At 51.1% G+C, this 10,857-nt stretch overlaps 1 pseudogene; it reads left to right on the top strand.

Annotated features, from left to right (window-relative positions):
• Positions 1-681: 681 nt before the first annotated feature.
• Positions 682-2,582, top strand: LOC110575357 (annotated as a pseudogene).
• The last annotated feature ends 8,275 nt before the right edge of the window (positions 2,583-10,857 follow it).

The raw sequence follows: 10,857 nt of genomic DNA, 5'->3' as shown, positions 1-10,857 counted from the left end.
GTTAAAATACTTCTTGTTGGGGCGCCTGGGTGGCTCAGTCGTTGGGAGTCTGCCTTCGGCTCGGGTCGTGATCCCAGGGTGCCGGGATTAAGCCCCGCATGGGGCTCCCTGCTCGGCAAGAAGCCTGCTTCCCCCTCTCCCACTCCCCCTGCTTGTGTTCCTGCTCTCACTAACTCTCTCTCTGTCAAACAAATCAATAAAATCTTTAAAAAAATAAAACGCTTCTTGTTTATAATGTGAGTGGCATGTTGGTTTGAGACGTTACTAAAGTCTTCATTGAATGAATGCCTAAGTCCGGTCTTTCACATTCTGTCGTATTTTGTCCATAGTCATCTAGTGTGTGGTTCGTGCTATCTATGACTTGATATGGGTGTGCAGTTTGTAAGCTAGAATAAAAATTTTGTTGGGAAAGCTTAACATCCTCACTCTAATGGCGAAAGTGTCTAAGAGCTGCTTTCTGAGCTCTAGGAGAATTCAGTGCATATATAATTAGCTCTGGAAAGAGGGTATTGTCGGAAAAATAGCCTGGTACGCACTCAGGCAATCCTGGTATGGTTGGGACATGATTTGAAAAACTGAGTTCGGCACACGCTGGTTTCGTGGTGTGGGAATGTTACATTGTATTCAGGAGCTAAAGTCTTATTTTTGCCTTCGGCGCTCACCAGAATGTTGGCTGTAGTGATGGTTATCATGTGTAAGACCAGCCACGAAATTTTGGCAATCCTGTGGTACAGGTGGCTATGTCTGTAGCCTAGAATAATGTCCTCCGTTATAGGGGTGCCTGGGTGGCTCAGTTGGTTAAGCGACTGCCTTCAGCTCAGGTCATGATCCTGGAGTCCCGGGATCGAGTCCCGCGTCGGGCTCCCTGCTCAGCGGGGGGTCTGCTTCTCCCTCTGACTCTCTTCCCTCTCGTGCGCTCTGTCTCTCATTCTCTCTCGCAAATAAATAAATAAATAAAATCTTTAAAAAAAAAAAAAAGAAGCAATTGTTAAAATAAGGATGACTCGTGGGAGTGCGGACATCTTGGCGCTCAAACGGATCAGCACGGACCTGGTGTGGCCAGGCATCATCATGCAACGTGTCTCCTGAAAAATCTGAGCCATCTTCCCAGGCTGCTTCAACCAGTGGGGCAATTTCTGGATCAACCTCCCACGCTGTATGTGCCAAATCTAGACCGCTGTCAGAAGATTCTGGAAGGTCTGGTAGGGTTGGGTCTGGTGTTTGGTGTGTCTCTCTTTCTCCCCTAATGTGAAAAGCCTTATTCTTTTAATGCTGCGTTAATTAAGCAGATGGTGTAATTAGCTAATTTTCTACACGGTGGTTGGGACCTGTTACTAGTGTGGCTGTTTCTATTGTGTCAGTATGTGAAGTATCCGGTTAATTCAATAAGACAAAAAATCAGGAGAGTTCGCAGCAGCCGCCTCCTTCCACACGGTCACAGTCACCCGTGCCTGGAAGTGGGACGCAACCTCTGCCGGGCCCACCGCCTCCCGCCGCCTCTGGACCACGGACCCCCACACAGTGAGCGAGCTTCTGTGAAAATGTGCAGGCAGGATCCGAGCATCGCTTCCGGAGGGAGCAGGTGGAGAGCAGGGGAGTAAAAGGCCACCTGCTACTCATAAAACTAAGTCAGAAGACAATATCAAGGAAGAAAAAGACAGGAAGAAGGTGGAGGAAAACATAAAGACAGGTGAGCCATCAAGTGAGGAAAGTGATCTAGAAATTGACAGTGAAGGTGTGTTTGAACCGGATGCTGATGCCCCTCAAGAAATGGGAGATGACAGTGTAGAGATGATCGAGGAAACGATGGATCAGACGAATGATAAAAAAGTGGCTGTCCTTGGTGCCCTAAAGTGTGGTGAGCTACAGAAAACCTCCAACTTGTTCACAGAGGCCAACAAGCTGAATCCTCGCTTGGCTGTTCTGTATACGCCAAGAGAGCCCGTGTCTTCACCAAATTACAGAAGCTAAACGCTGCCATGCGAGACTGTGACAGAGCTATTGAAATACATCCTGATGCAGTTCAGCCTTATAAGTGGTGAGGGAAAAAGCACACCGACTTCTGGGCCGTTGGGAAGAAGTAACACATGATCTCGCCCTCGCCTGTAAACTGGATTATGATGAAGATGCTAGCGTAGGCTGAAAGAGGTCCAACCAAGAGCCCAGAAAATTGCCGAACATCTGAGAAAGTGTGAGTGAAAATGCGAAGAGCGAGAGCTCAAAGAAAGAATAGTAGGAAGGGTTAAGAAGGCTCTGGAAGAACCTGAGAGAGCCCAGAGTGGGGAGGGGGAAGAAGCCAGTCCCAGGGGGCTTTCCTGGGGGAAATGCCCGGTAATTCTCCTGGGGGCGGGGACAGGTGGGTGTGCCTGGAATGGCAAGAATGTCTGGGCTCAATGAAATTCTCGTAGTGATCCAGAGGTTCTCCTGCCAGACAGTGTCCAGAAGTTACGGTGGTTTTCCAGGATGTGGCTCAGAACCCTGCAAAGACATCCAAATATCAGACCAACTCAAAGGTTATGAATCTCATCAGTAAACTGTTAGCCAAATTTTGGAGGTCAAGCTTAATGCCCTCAGACAAATAAAGACAAATAAAGCCCTTGCTGAAGGAAGAGCAACTTTGGTCACCTAATGAATGTGACAATCATACAAACCAGTGGACCTCTGACCGTCCTCTTTTCACAGAGAAAACTGGGGTGCCGTGAAGAGAATCCCCACCCCTCCGCCCCACACGCAGCTGAAACATTCTACAGTGCTTTGTCACCAGGGTATTCATTCAGATAATGTCCTCCTACTAGGAATTACACACTTGAAACACTTTTTAAACCTTAAAAATATTTAAAAACAAAAAGTGTGTGTTAATCCCTACATTTTTCTTCACTAATCATTTCAGTGTTTTTCCTTTGGATTAATTGGGCAAGGAAGATACTTCGGTGTGGGAAATTTACTGCTCAGTGTGAGTGAAATAAAGGTTTATGAGCAGGAGGCAAATATAACATTTAAACAGATAAAGTTTGAGTTGGAGATATGGTTCAAAAAAAAAAATCAGGGGGCGCCTGGCTGGCTCAGTTGGTGGAGTGTGTGGTTCTTGACCTCGGGGTCATGAGTTCAAGCCCCATGCTGTGTGTGGAGATTACTTAAAAATAAAATCTTTCTTTAAAAAATCAGGAAAAAAGGGCGCCTGGGTGGCTCAGTCAGTTAAGCGTCTGCCTTCAGCTCAGGTCATGCTCCCAGGGTCCTGGGATAGAGCCCGGCGTTGGGCTCCCTGCTCAGCGGGAAGCCTGCTTCTCCCTCTGCCTCTGCTGCTCCCCCTGCTTGGGCTCTCTTTGTCTCTCTCTCAAATAAATAATCTTTTTTTCTAAAAATCAGGAGAATATTGTCAATTACATTTCATCCAGCAGCATTGTTGGCAGAAACGAGATCGACACTGCGTTTTTGTATTTTAATTGATGATGTGCGTGTGCGTGTATGTGACATGTCCTATAGTGACAAGTGCAAGGTGAGCAGGGGTGCAGGAATATATAGCAGTTTTCTGCTCTCTAATACGTAGTACGTCCATAAGAGAAGGGTCCTGGATTCTCTCAAGCTGCACTGTCCTTTGGCCACTGTGGTCCAACAAGAGTTTCTGTGCCCGTGAGTGACAATGTCCTGCCATGAGACAGAATTGTCCTTCAGTTTTGTTGCTCTTTCATACGGAAGTCTAGGTGTGTCTACTGTTGCCTCCCTTTTTCCTCTATCTGGGGCGGAAGTGTTTAATGTCTTCCGGGGCCCGTCTTTCTGTAATCTGTCTCTGATTTAGCAAAAAGCAAGCTACATCCAGGGCCCGTTGGATGCTATTTTCTTACTGCAGTGCAGCCACAAAGCTGTGTCCTATGGGTTCCCTATCATACGTTAACACTCCTGTTTCTATGGTATTCCTTTGGTTATTTTTCCTCCTAATCCTTCAATGTTTATAGTTTTTCCTTTAGTAGGTCTTTCTCTCTCTCTTTTTTTTATTTTTTTTTAGTGATCTCTATGCCCAACGTGGGGCTCGAGCTCGCAACCCCTAGATCAAGAGTCACACGCTCCACTGACTGAGCCAGCCAGTCGCCCCTCTCTTGAATAATGATATCTGGGATCCTGTAGCTGCTAAAAATGTGTCTGTTATTATTTCTTTTCCCATGCTCAGTGCTACCTGCATATATGGCCTATTGTCCCCGGTTTCAGTGGCCGGTCAATCTACCCCGGGGTCCTAGAGTTTTTTGTAAAAGAAGTTTTAGTAAATTTCCCTTGTTCCCTTTGTCGGTATTCCTGCTCCTCTCTCCCTCTCTCTTTTTTAAAGATTTATTTATCTGTTTATCTGACAGAGAGAGAAAGAGCGAGCACAAGCAGGGGGAGCAGCAGAGGCAGAGGGAGAAGCAGGCTCCCCGCTGAGCAAGGAGCCTGACGCAGGGCTCGATCCCAGGACCCCGGGATCATGACCTGAGCCGAAGGCAGACGCTTAACCAACTGGGCCACCCAGGCGCCTCTGGGTCTGCTTTGATAATCCTCCCCCACCAGGGGTGATCATAGTCTCCTGGGTCCTCAGGATGGGGATCTGGGGTCCCAAGGGTGTTTTGCCCTTTAAAGTTATAAATTAGTCATTATTCATTAATTATTCAATTATTCAATAATTCATTAAATTATTCATTGACTTGGCCTTCCTTATCACTTTACTAGCTAGCTCTTTGCCCCTCTGCCAGTCTTGGTCTAAGTGCGAGACGGTTTTCATCAGTAAGATGGGAACCTCCACAGTGCACGCCTGGGACACTAAGGGCTTTGCACTTTTAAGATCCTTCAGATCCATGATTACATCTCCTGGGGTCCTGGTTGTGAGCTTCTTTCTGACTTCTAACTCCGTGGGGTGACATGGGTCTTCTACACAAAGTATGGCATCAGGCCTCTCGACCCTCTTCACCATCCTTAGGCATTTAGCTCGTGCCCACATCTTCCTTCCTTTTTTGTTAACCAACAGCTGGTATATTCAATTTCTTAACTATGTAGAGCTCTATTTCCCATGTATATCTAGGATATTTGTACAGATTTGTCCACAATGTTTTTGCATCTTTCTGCCAAGTAATAGATTAATTTGGCCAGTAGTGGCTTGTATCTTTGCAATGTTCCCAAACGGTTTAATTTTTCCTAGCCCTCCAAGTGCCTATCCGAGGCAATCTCCCGTGGTCTTGACTTTGGCTAGTTCCAACTCATGCCCGGCATGCCAAGGGGTGAGCCCCGGACGGGCCTCCGCTGTCGACTGCTCCTTGCATAGAGCCCACCTTGGCTTCACCTGCCCACCCCTAAGGATTTCACCCTCAGTGAGATGCCTGCCAAGTCTATATTCACATCAATTTGTTCCCCAATTTATTATTTTTAGTTCTGTTGCAGCCAATTCAAGCAAGATTCTGGCATTCTTTTCGGATTCTCCTAAATTTTCCAACACACGATGAGTCAATGACATGGAATCCTGCCGGCCACTCCAACTGTGTCCTGAGCATGGGGCAAAGGCGTGCACATGAGCCGTGTCTTTCCACGATGTCGGCTTTATTCAATCATAAGGCAGGGGTAACATAATGAGGAAGCAGCTCCAGGATTCCAAACTCAATGACATTTCACCTTCTGATTAACTTGGCTTCTCACAGGGCACACGAGCAGAACACAAGCCACACAACGAACAGGAGAACAGAGGGCGTAGGAAGGTAAAGAACTAGACATGAAGTCAGTCTGCAGGCGCCCGGTTGAGATGAGAACTCGGTCCGGCCCCGGGGCAGCTCTCGGCACTCACTGCTTCATAATTATGTTCAAGGAGGGAAGGGTCTCGGTTCTGTTCGGAGATCCATCGGGCAGAGCCTTGGGTACAGCTGCCTTGTTGAGGCGATCAGACAGAGAAGGGTCGTGTCTGAAGAGTCTGACAGCTTGCTGCAAACATCCTCCCCTTTTTAAAGGGGTTTAATCAGTCTCGGGCCCCTGCAGATCCGCTCTGCTTCCATTGGTTATCAGTTCCGGGGCGTCCTCAGCCGGTGCGGGTCTCAGTGAGATCTCGTAGCTGCCGTCCCCTTCACTGCCGCTTCATTGCTTGACACAGGCCCCTGCTTGGCATAGGTGACTCCATCTTGCTCTCTACAGGCCACCTAAGCAGCTCGTGATGGAATGGGCGTGGTGGTCAGAGAGGGCTTCCCTGAGGAGGTGACATAGAAGCTGAGAACTGTAGGGAGAAAGAACAGGAACCCACAGAGAGTGGGGCTGCTGGGAAGACCTCGGCGAGGGCAGTTAGGGGGAACTTCCAGCGGCCCCATGGGGCCCGCGTGTTGCTGAGGGCGAGGAGAGTGAGCTCCAGATGAGGCCAGAGGTGGGCAGGACCCTGGGTTGCTTAGTCAGCACCCAGAAAGAAGGAGGCTCGGCCCTCAAGCAGCCCAATCAGACCGAGAAATGTAGATAGGTAATAAATAGCCACAGATGAGTCATCTCAAGCCCTGATTTTTGAGCCTGCCTTGCAGCTCTCCTCAGCCTGCATCCTTCCCAGGAGGGGCCCCTGATTTCAAAATGACCAGGTCAGGCAGAGCTCAGCCCCCGGGGCCCCTGTGTGGGAGCTCAGCCCTGCAAGAGCCCAGGGCCCAATGCAGCTTTTCCTTGCACCACCTGTGTCCCTCTCACCTTCTCCGGACTCAGCAAAACGAAGAGCACACAGAAAACCTCTTTCATGTGATCTGTGTTGCAAATTAAAAAACAAAACAAACAACAACAAAAAACCCTTGTATTGATAAAATGGGATATTGGAGATAACCAGGTGTTGTTAAAGAAAAAAAAAAAGAAAAAGGAGAAGGGTTTGGAAAAGTCAGACAAAGCTGGGTTCAAATCGCACCACTGTCCCGCTGTCCCCGCCGTCCCCGCCACAGTTGAGCAAGCTGGAGTGAGCTGGTTAACCTCCCTGGGACTGGCTTCCCCCACTTCACAGGGCCCTGCAAAGATGAAAGGAACTGATAAGTCTCCCTGCAGAGCTGGACGCACAGCTCTAGAATATTCATAGCCCAGCTACTACAAAGATGGGGATCTATTCTAAATATGCTATGTGTGACCATCTAGTACAGATGAGTGCCCCTGGGTTCCAGGTGGGGGGGTGGGGGAATGGGAAGCAGTTGCCCAGAGAGTCTCAGGACCCCCACTGGAAGGCAAGTTCTCCCGAGGACAGGGAGCTTTGTCTAATCTCTTCAATGCTTCCCGCCCCCACCCCCGGGACCTGGCACTGTAAGTATTTGTTGACTTACTGAGGACAGGCCCCCTGAGTTAGTAATAATAATTGTCAAACAATTAGTCTCGGTGATTCCGTTGCTGGAGACAAGGAGCCCAGAGGGCCTTTTAAATGGCTTACTACTCTCTGCGGGGGGAGCAGCCTGAGCCTGGTGTTTGAATGGGTCCCCTTGCCCCCAAGTCCCGCAGGGTGATGAGGCACCTGCCCAGGTGAGTGCTGGGCATACAGTTGTCTGGCTCACCGTTTAGGAGACCACACACACCCCCTCTCCGGCCCCGTCTCCTAAGACTCATCCTTTGCCCCAAAGTAACACCCTTTTTATGACCCGGCAGTGGAAGCCAATCTCCATTGAGGCTGAAGGTTAATGAACCTGTTCTCTGACCCACAGGGAGACAGGAACTAGGTCCCACAGCTGTGGGCTGTGCAAACAGACGGTCCAGGACAAAAGCCGATCTAAGATGTGTAGGAACAGCAGGGAGAATGACCTCCCCGACTCCCATGTATTGAACGGGGACTGTGTGCCTGCCAGCCAGCACGGGAGCCCCTCTATTAGCTCGCTATTGCTCTTGTAAGAGACCACCACGGACCGGGGGGCTTCAACACACACTTATTGCTCCCAGTCCTGGAGGCTGGAAGCCCAAGATCACTGGGTCAGCAGGGTTGGGTTCTCCTGAGGCCTCTCTCCTCAGCCTGCAGACAGCTGCCTTCTCAGGGTCCCCACACAACCTCGTTCCTGCGTGTGCACACCCCGGTGTCCTTTTCCTGTAAGGCCCACTGTTGGATTGGGGCACTAAGGACCTCATTTAACCCTACTTCCCTAGAGGCCCTATCTTCACATACAGACACGTTGGCGGTTAGGGCCTCAACATACAGATTTTGGGGGGAACACAAATCCGTCTGTAACAGTCCTCACCCATGTGAGCCCGTTTAATCTCCCCCATATCCCGCAAGGTAGGCATTACAATAGCCAATGTTCGGCTATGAGATTGAGTTGAGAGGCAAACTGTCCAATGTCACATCCGAAAGAAGAAAAAAAGGCACCATTTCCTGCTATTCCAGTGATAAACAACCCCTCTCCCTGACCCCTCCCCCCAGCCCCAAATAATCTGGAAAAGAAGAGGAGAGTCACAGGATTTGGGGTATGAAGAGTCTCAAAGCAGGAAGGGGCTGCTTTCTGCCACGGATTGTTCTAAGACTTCCCATACTTAGCAACTCTGAGTTAATGAGGGCATGGAGTGCCTTGCCCAGAGTCAATCTGTTAGCAGTGACAGAAGTGCACTTGAGTGGGTCTGAAGGAAGGGGGAGGAGAACCCCAAGCCCGGTGGCTCGGGGAGGGGCAGTTCAGCTGGGGCGAGCCGGCGTCAGCACCCCCAGGGAAAGCTCTGTGATCAGCTGGTGACCCCAAGTTCCTGAAGGGGCTCTTGCTACCACGTCAGGATTCTCTGTGCCCCAACACTTCTCAAACTGCTCACAGAAACTCCCAGCTGAGGAGATTGCGTGACACACTCGGGCTTTGGGGTCTGTCCACAACCCCAGGCCCCCACTGTGAGCTCACTTCTCACCCTCACACGTCCTTCCCCCACACCCCCTCCCCCGACCTTCCACTTGGCAAATGGCTGGGCAGCTGTGGGGGGGAGCTGACAAGCAAGGCCCATCCCCCCCACAGTGGACACATTGGATGGGCAAGAGCTAAGCCCGGAGGCGTGGGGTCGGAGCTACAACCAGGGGCACAGTCAAAACCACAAGAGAGAGAGAGAGACTGAAAAAAAATCCTTCCCAGTCAGAATGAAAAGTGAGACCGAGAGAAATTGAGTGAGAAGCTCTCGGCAAAAGAAAAGCCAAGCGTTGGCTTCCATGAAAGCAACACAACCCAGGGGGTTGTTAAATGACTAAGTGTTGGGGCCACAGTGACAATGACAGAGCCTCCTGCAGCACGTGTGCGTGTGTGTGTGTGTGTGTGTGTGCACGCATGCGCATGTGAGAATGCTGAGTGTGGGGGGGTGAGTGTGCAGGAGGGCGTGTGTGCACACGGGGGCGGGCGTGGGGGAGTCAGTCTGCCAGGGCCAACCTCACCAAGCGCCACACACGGCGTGGCTTACACAGCGGAAGTGTGTTGTCTCAGAATCCTGGACGCTGGAAGTCTGAGATCAAGGGCCGGGCAGCTCCCTCTGCGGTCCTGTCCTTGGCGTGGAGGTGGCCATCTTGCCATGTCCTCACATGGCCTCTCCTCGGAGCGTATGCCTGAGTCCAAATTTCCCCTTTGTAGAAGGACACCAGTCATGCCTGATAAAGAACCTCATCACCTTTTCAAAGACCTTATCTCCTCATCTGGTTACCTTCTGAGGTGCTGGGGTTACAGTTTCAACATACGAATGGGGGAGAGAGACACTGAGGCTTTTGCTTTCCCACAAAAATCAAACCTGACGCTAAGAACCGAACTGTGGACGGGAGCTTGCCTGCGAGCGGCCGTCACGTGGGCCCACAAAGCACAGGGCCAGGCTTCACTCACCCCGAGCTCCTTGTGAACTGTGTTAGTTTTCCAGGGCAGCCAGGGTCACCACAGATGGGGTGACCTGAAGCAACTGAGATGGATTCTCTCCCGGTTCTGGAGGCCAGAAGTCCAAAATCAAGGTGTCAGCAGGGTTGGTTCCTTCTGGATGCTCTGAGGGAGACTGTTCCAGGCCCCTCTCCCAGCTCCTGGGGGCCACCAGCAATCCTGGGGTCCTCCGCTTGTAGACGGGTCACTCCAGTCTCCCCCTCCTCGTCACATCCCCCTCTCCACGTGTCTGTGTGCCTTCTTTTCTCTTACAAGGACACCCCCTCCTGGAGTTAAGGCCCTCCCTCATCCAGGATGATCTCATCTCGTGAGTCTTACCTTCATTACATCTGTCAAGACCCTTACCCCAAATAAGGCCACATTCTGAGGTTCTGAGAAGATAAACGTCTTTGGGGCCACCAGTGAAACCACTTTGTGGACCCAGGGGTGTTCCTGGCTCTTCCCGATGCTGGTGGCCACCACATCTTCCGAGAGTATGGACAAGCTGGGGCCCACAGGGATGAGCAGCTCCCAGGGACCCCGGCCCCTCAGAAGGCCCCAGCCCGGCAAGGCGAGAAGATCCGATGAGCCCCCCTGGCCCTGGTCAAGAGACATGGGGAGATAAAGGCCAACAAGGTGGCCCGGGGAGGGATGGCTTCCAGAGCTGGGGAGTGGGTGGGGCAGGGAGTGCGTGGGGCCAGCCAGGGAGACCAAGGAAAGGTCTGGACAACAATTCCTGAGGGAAGACAGGAGAGAGGTTTATCGCTGAAGGAGATGGATGGAGGCTTGTGTCACCTCATGCCCACAGCCGCTCTCTTCTTCTGCTGTGTCACCCAGCCCCGCACCCCGAATTGTGAGCCAAGGATTCCTGGAAGGGCCTGAGTGGTTTCCAGGCTTTGGGTCAGCCTGGCCTCGATGTTCTCAGCTGCCCACCTGGTTCTCCCAGGCATGCAAGTATGGGGGCCCACTCTGGCAGGGACATGGGGCCAGGCAGGGCCCTTTATCAACCATTTACTAGAGAAATTACCTAGCACCATCCCCTTCCTTCCCTCATTCCTTA

The sequence above is a fragment of the Neomonachus schauinslandi genome, chromosome 4, assembly GCF_002201575.2.
Source record: "Neomonachus schauinslandi chromosome 4, ASM220157v2, whole genome shotgun sequence".
Lineage (NCBI taxonomy): Eukaryota > Metazoa > Chordata > Mammalia > Carnivora > Phocidae > Neomonachus > Neomonachus schauinslandi.
This window is presented reverse-complemented; position numbering and strand designations above follow the sequence as displayed.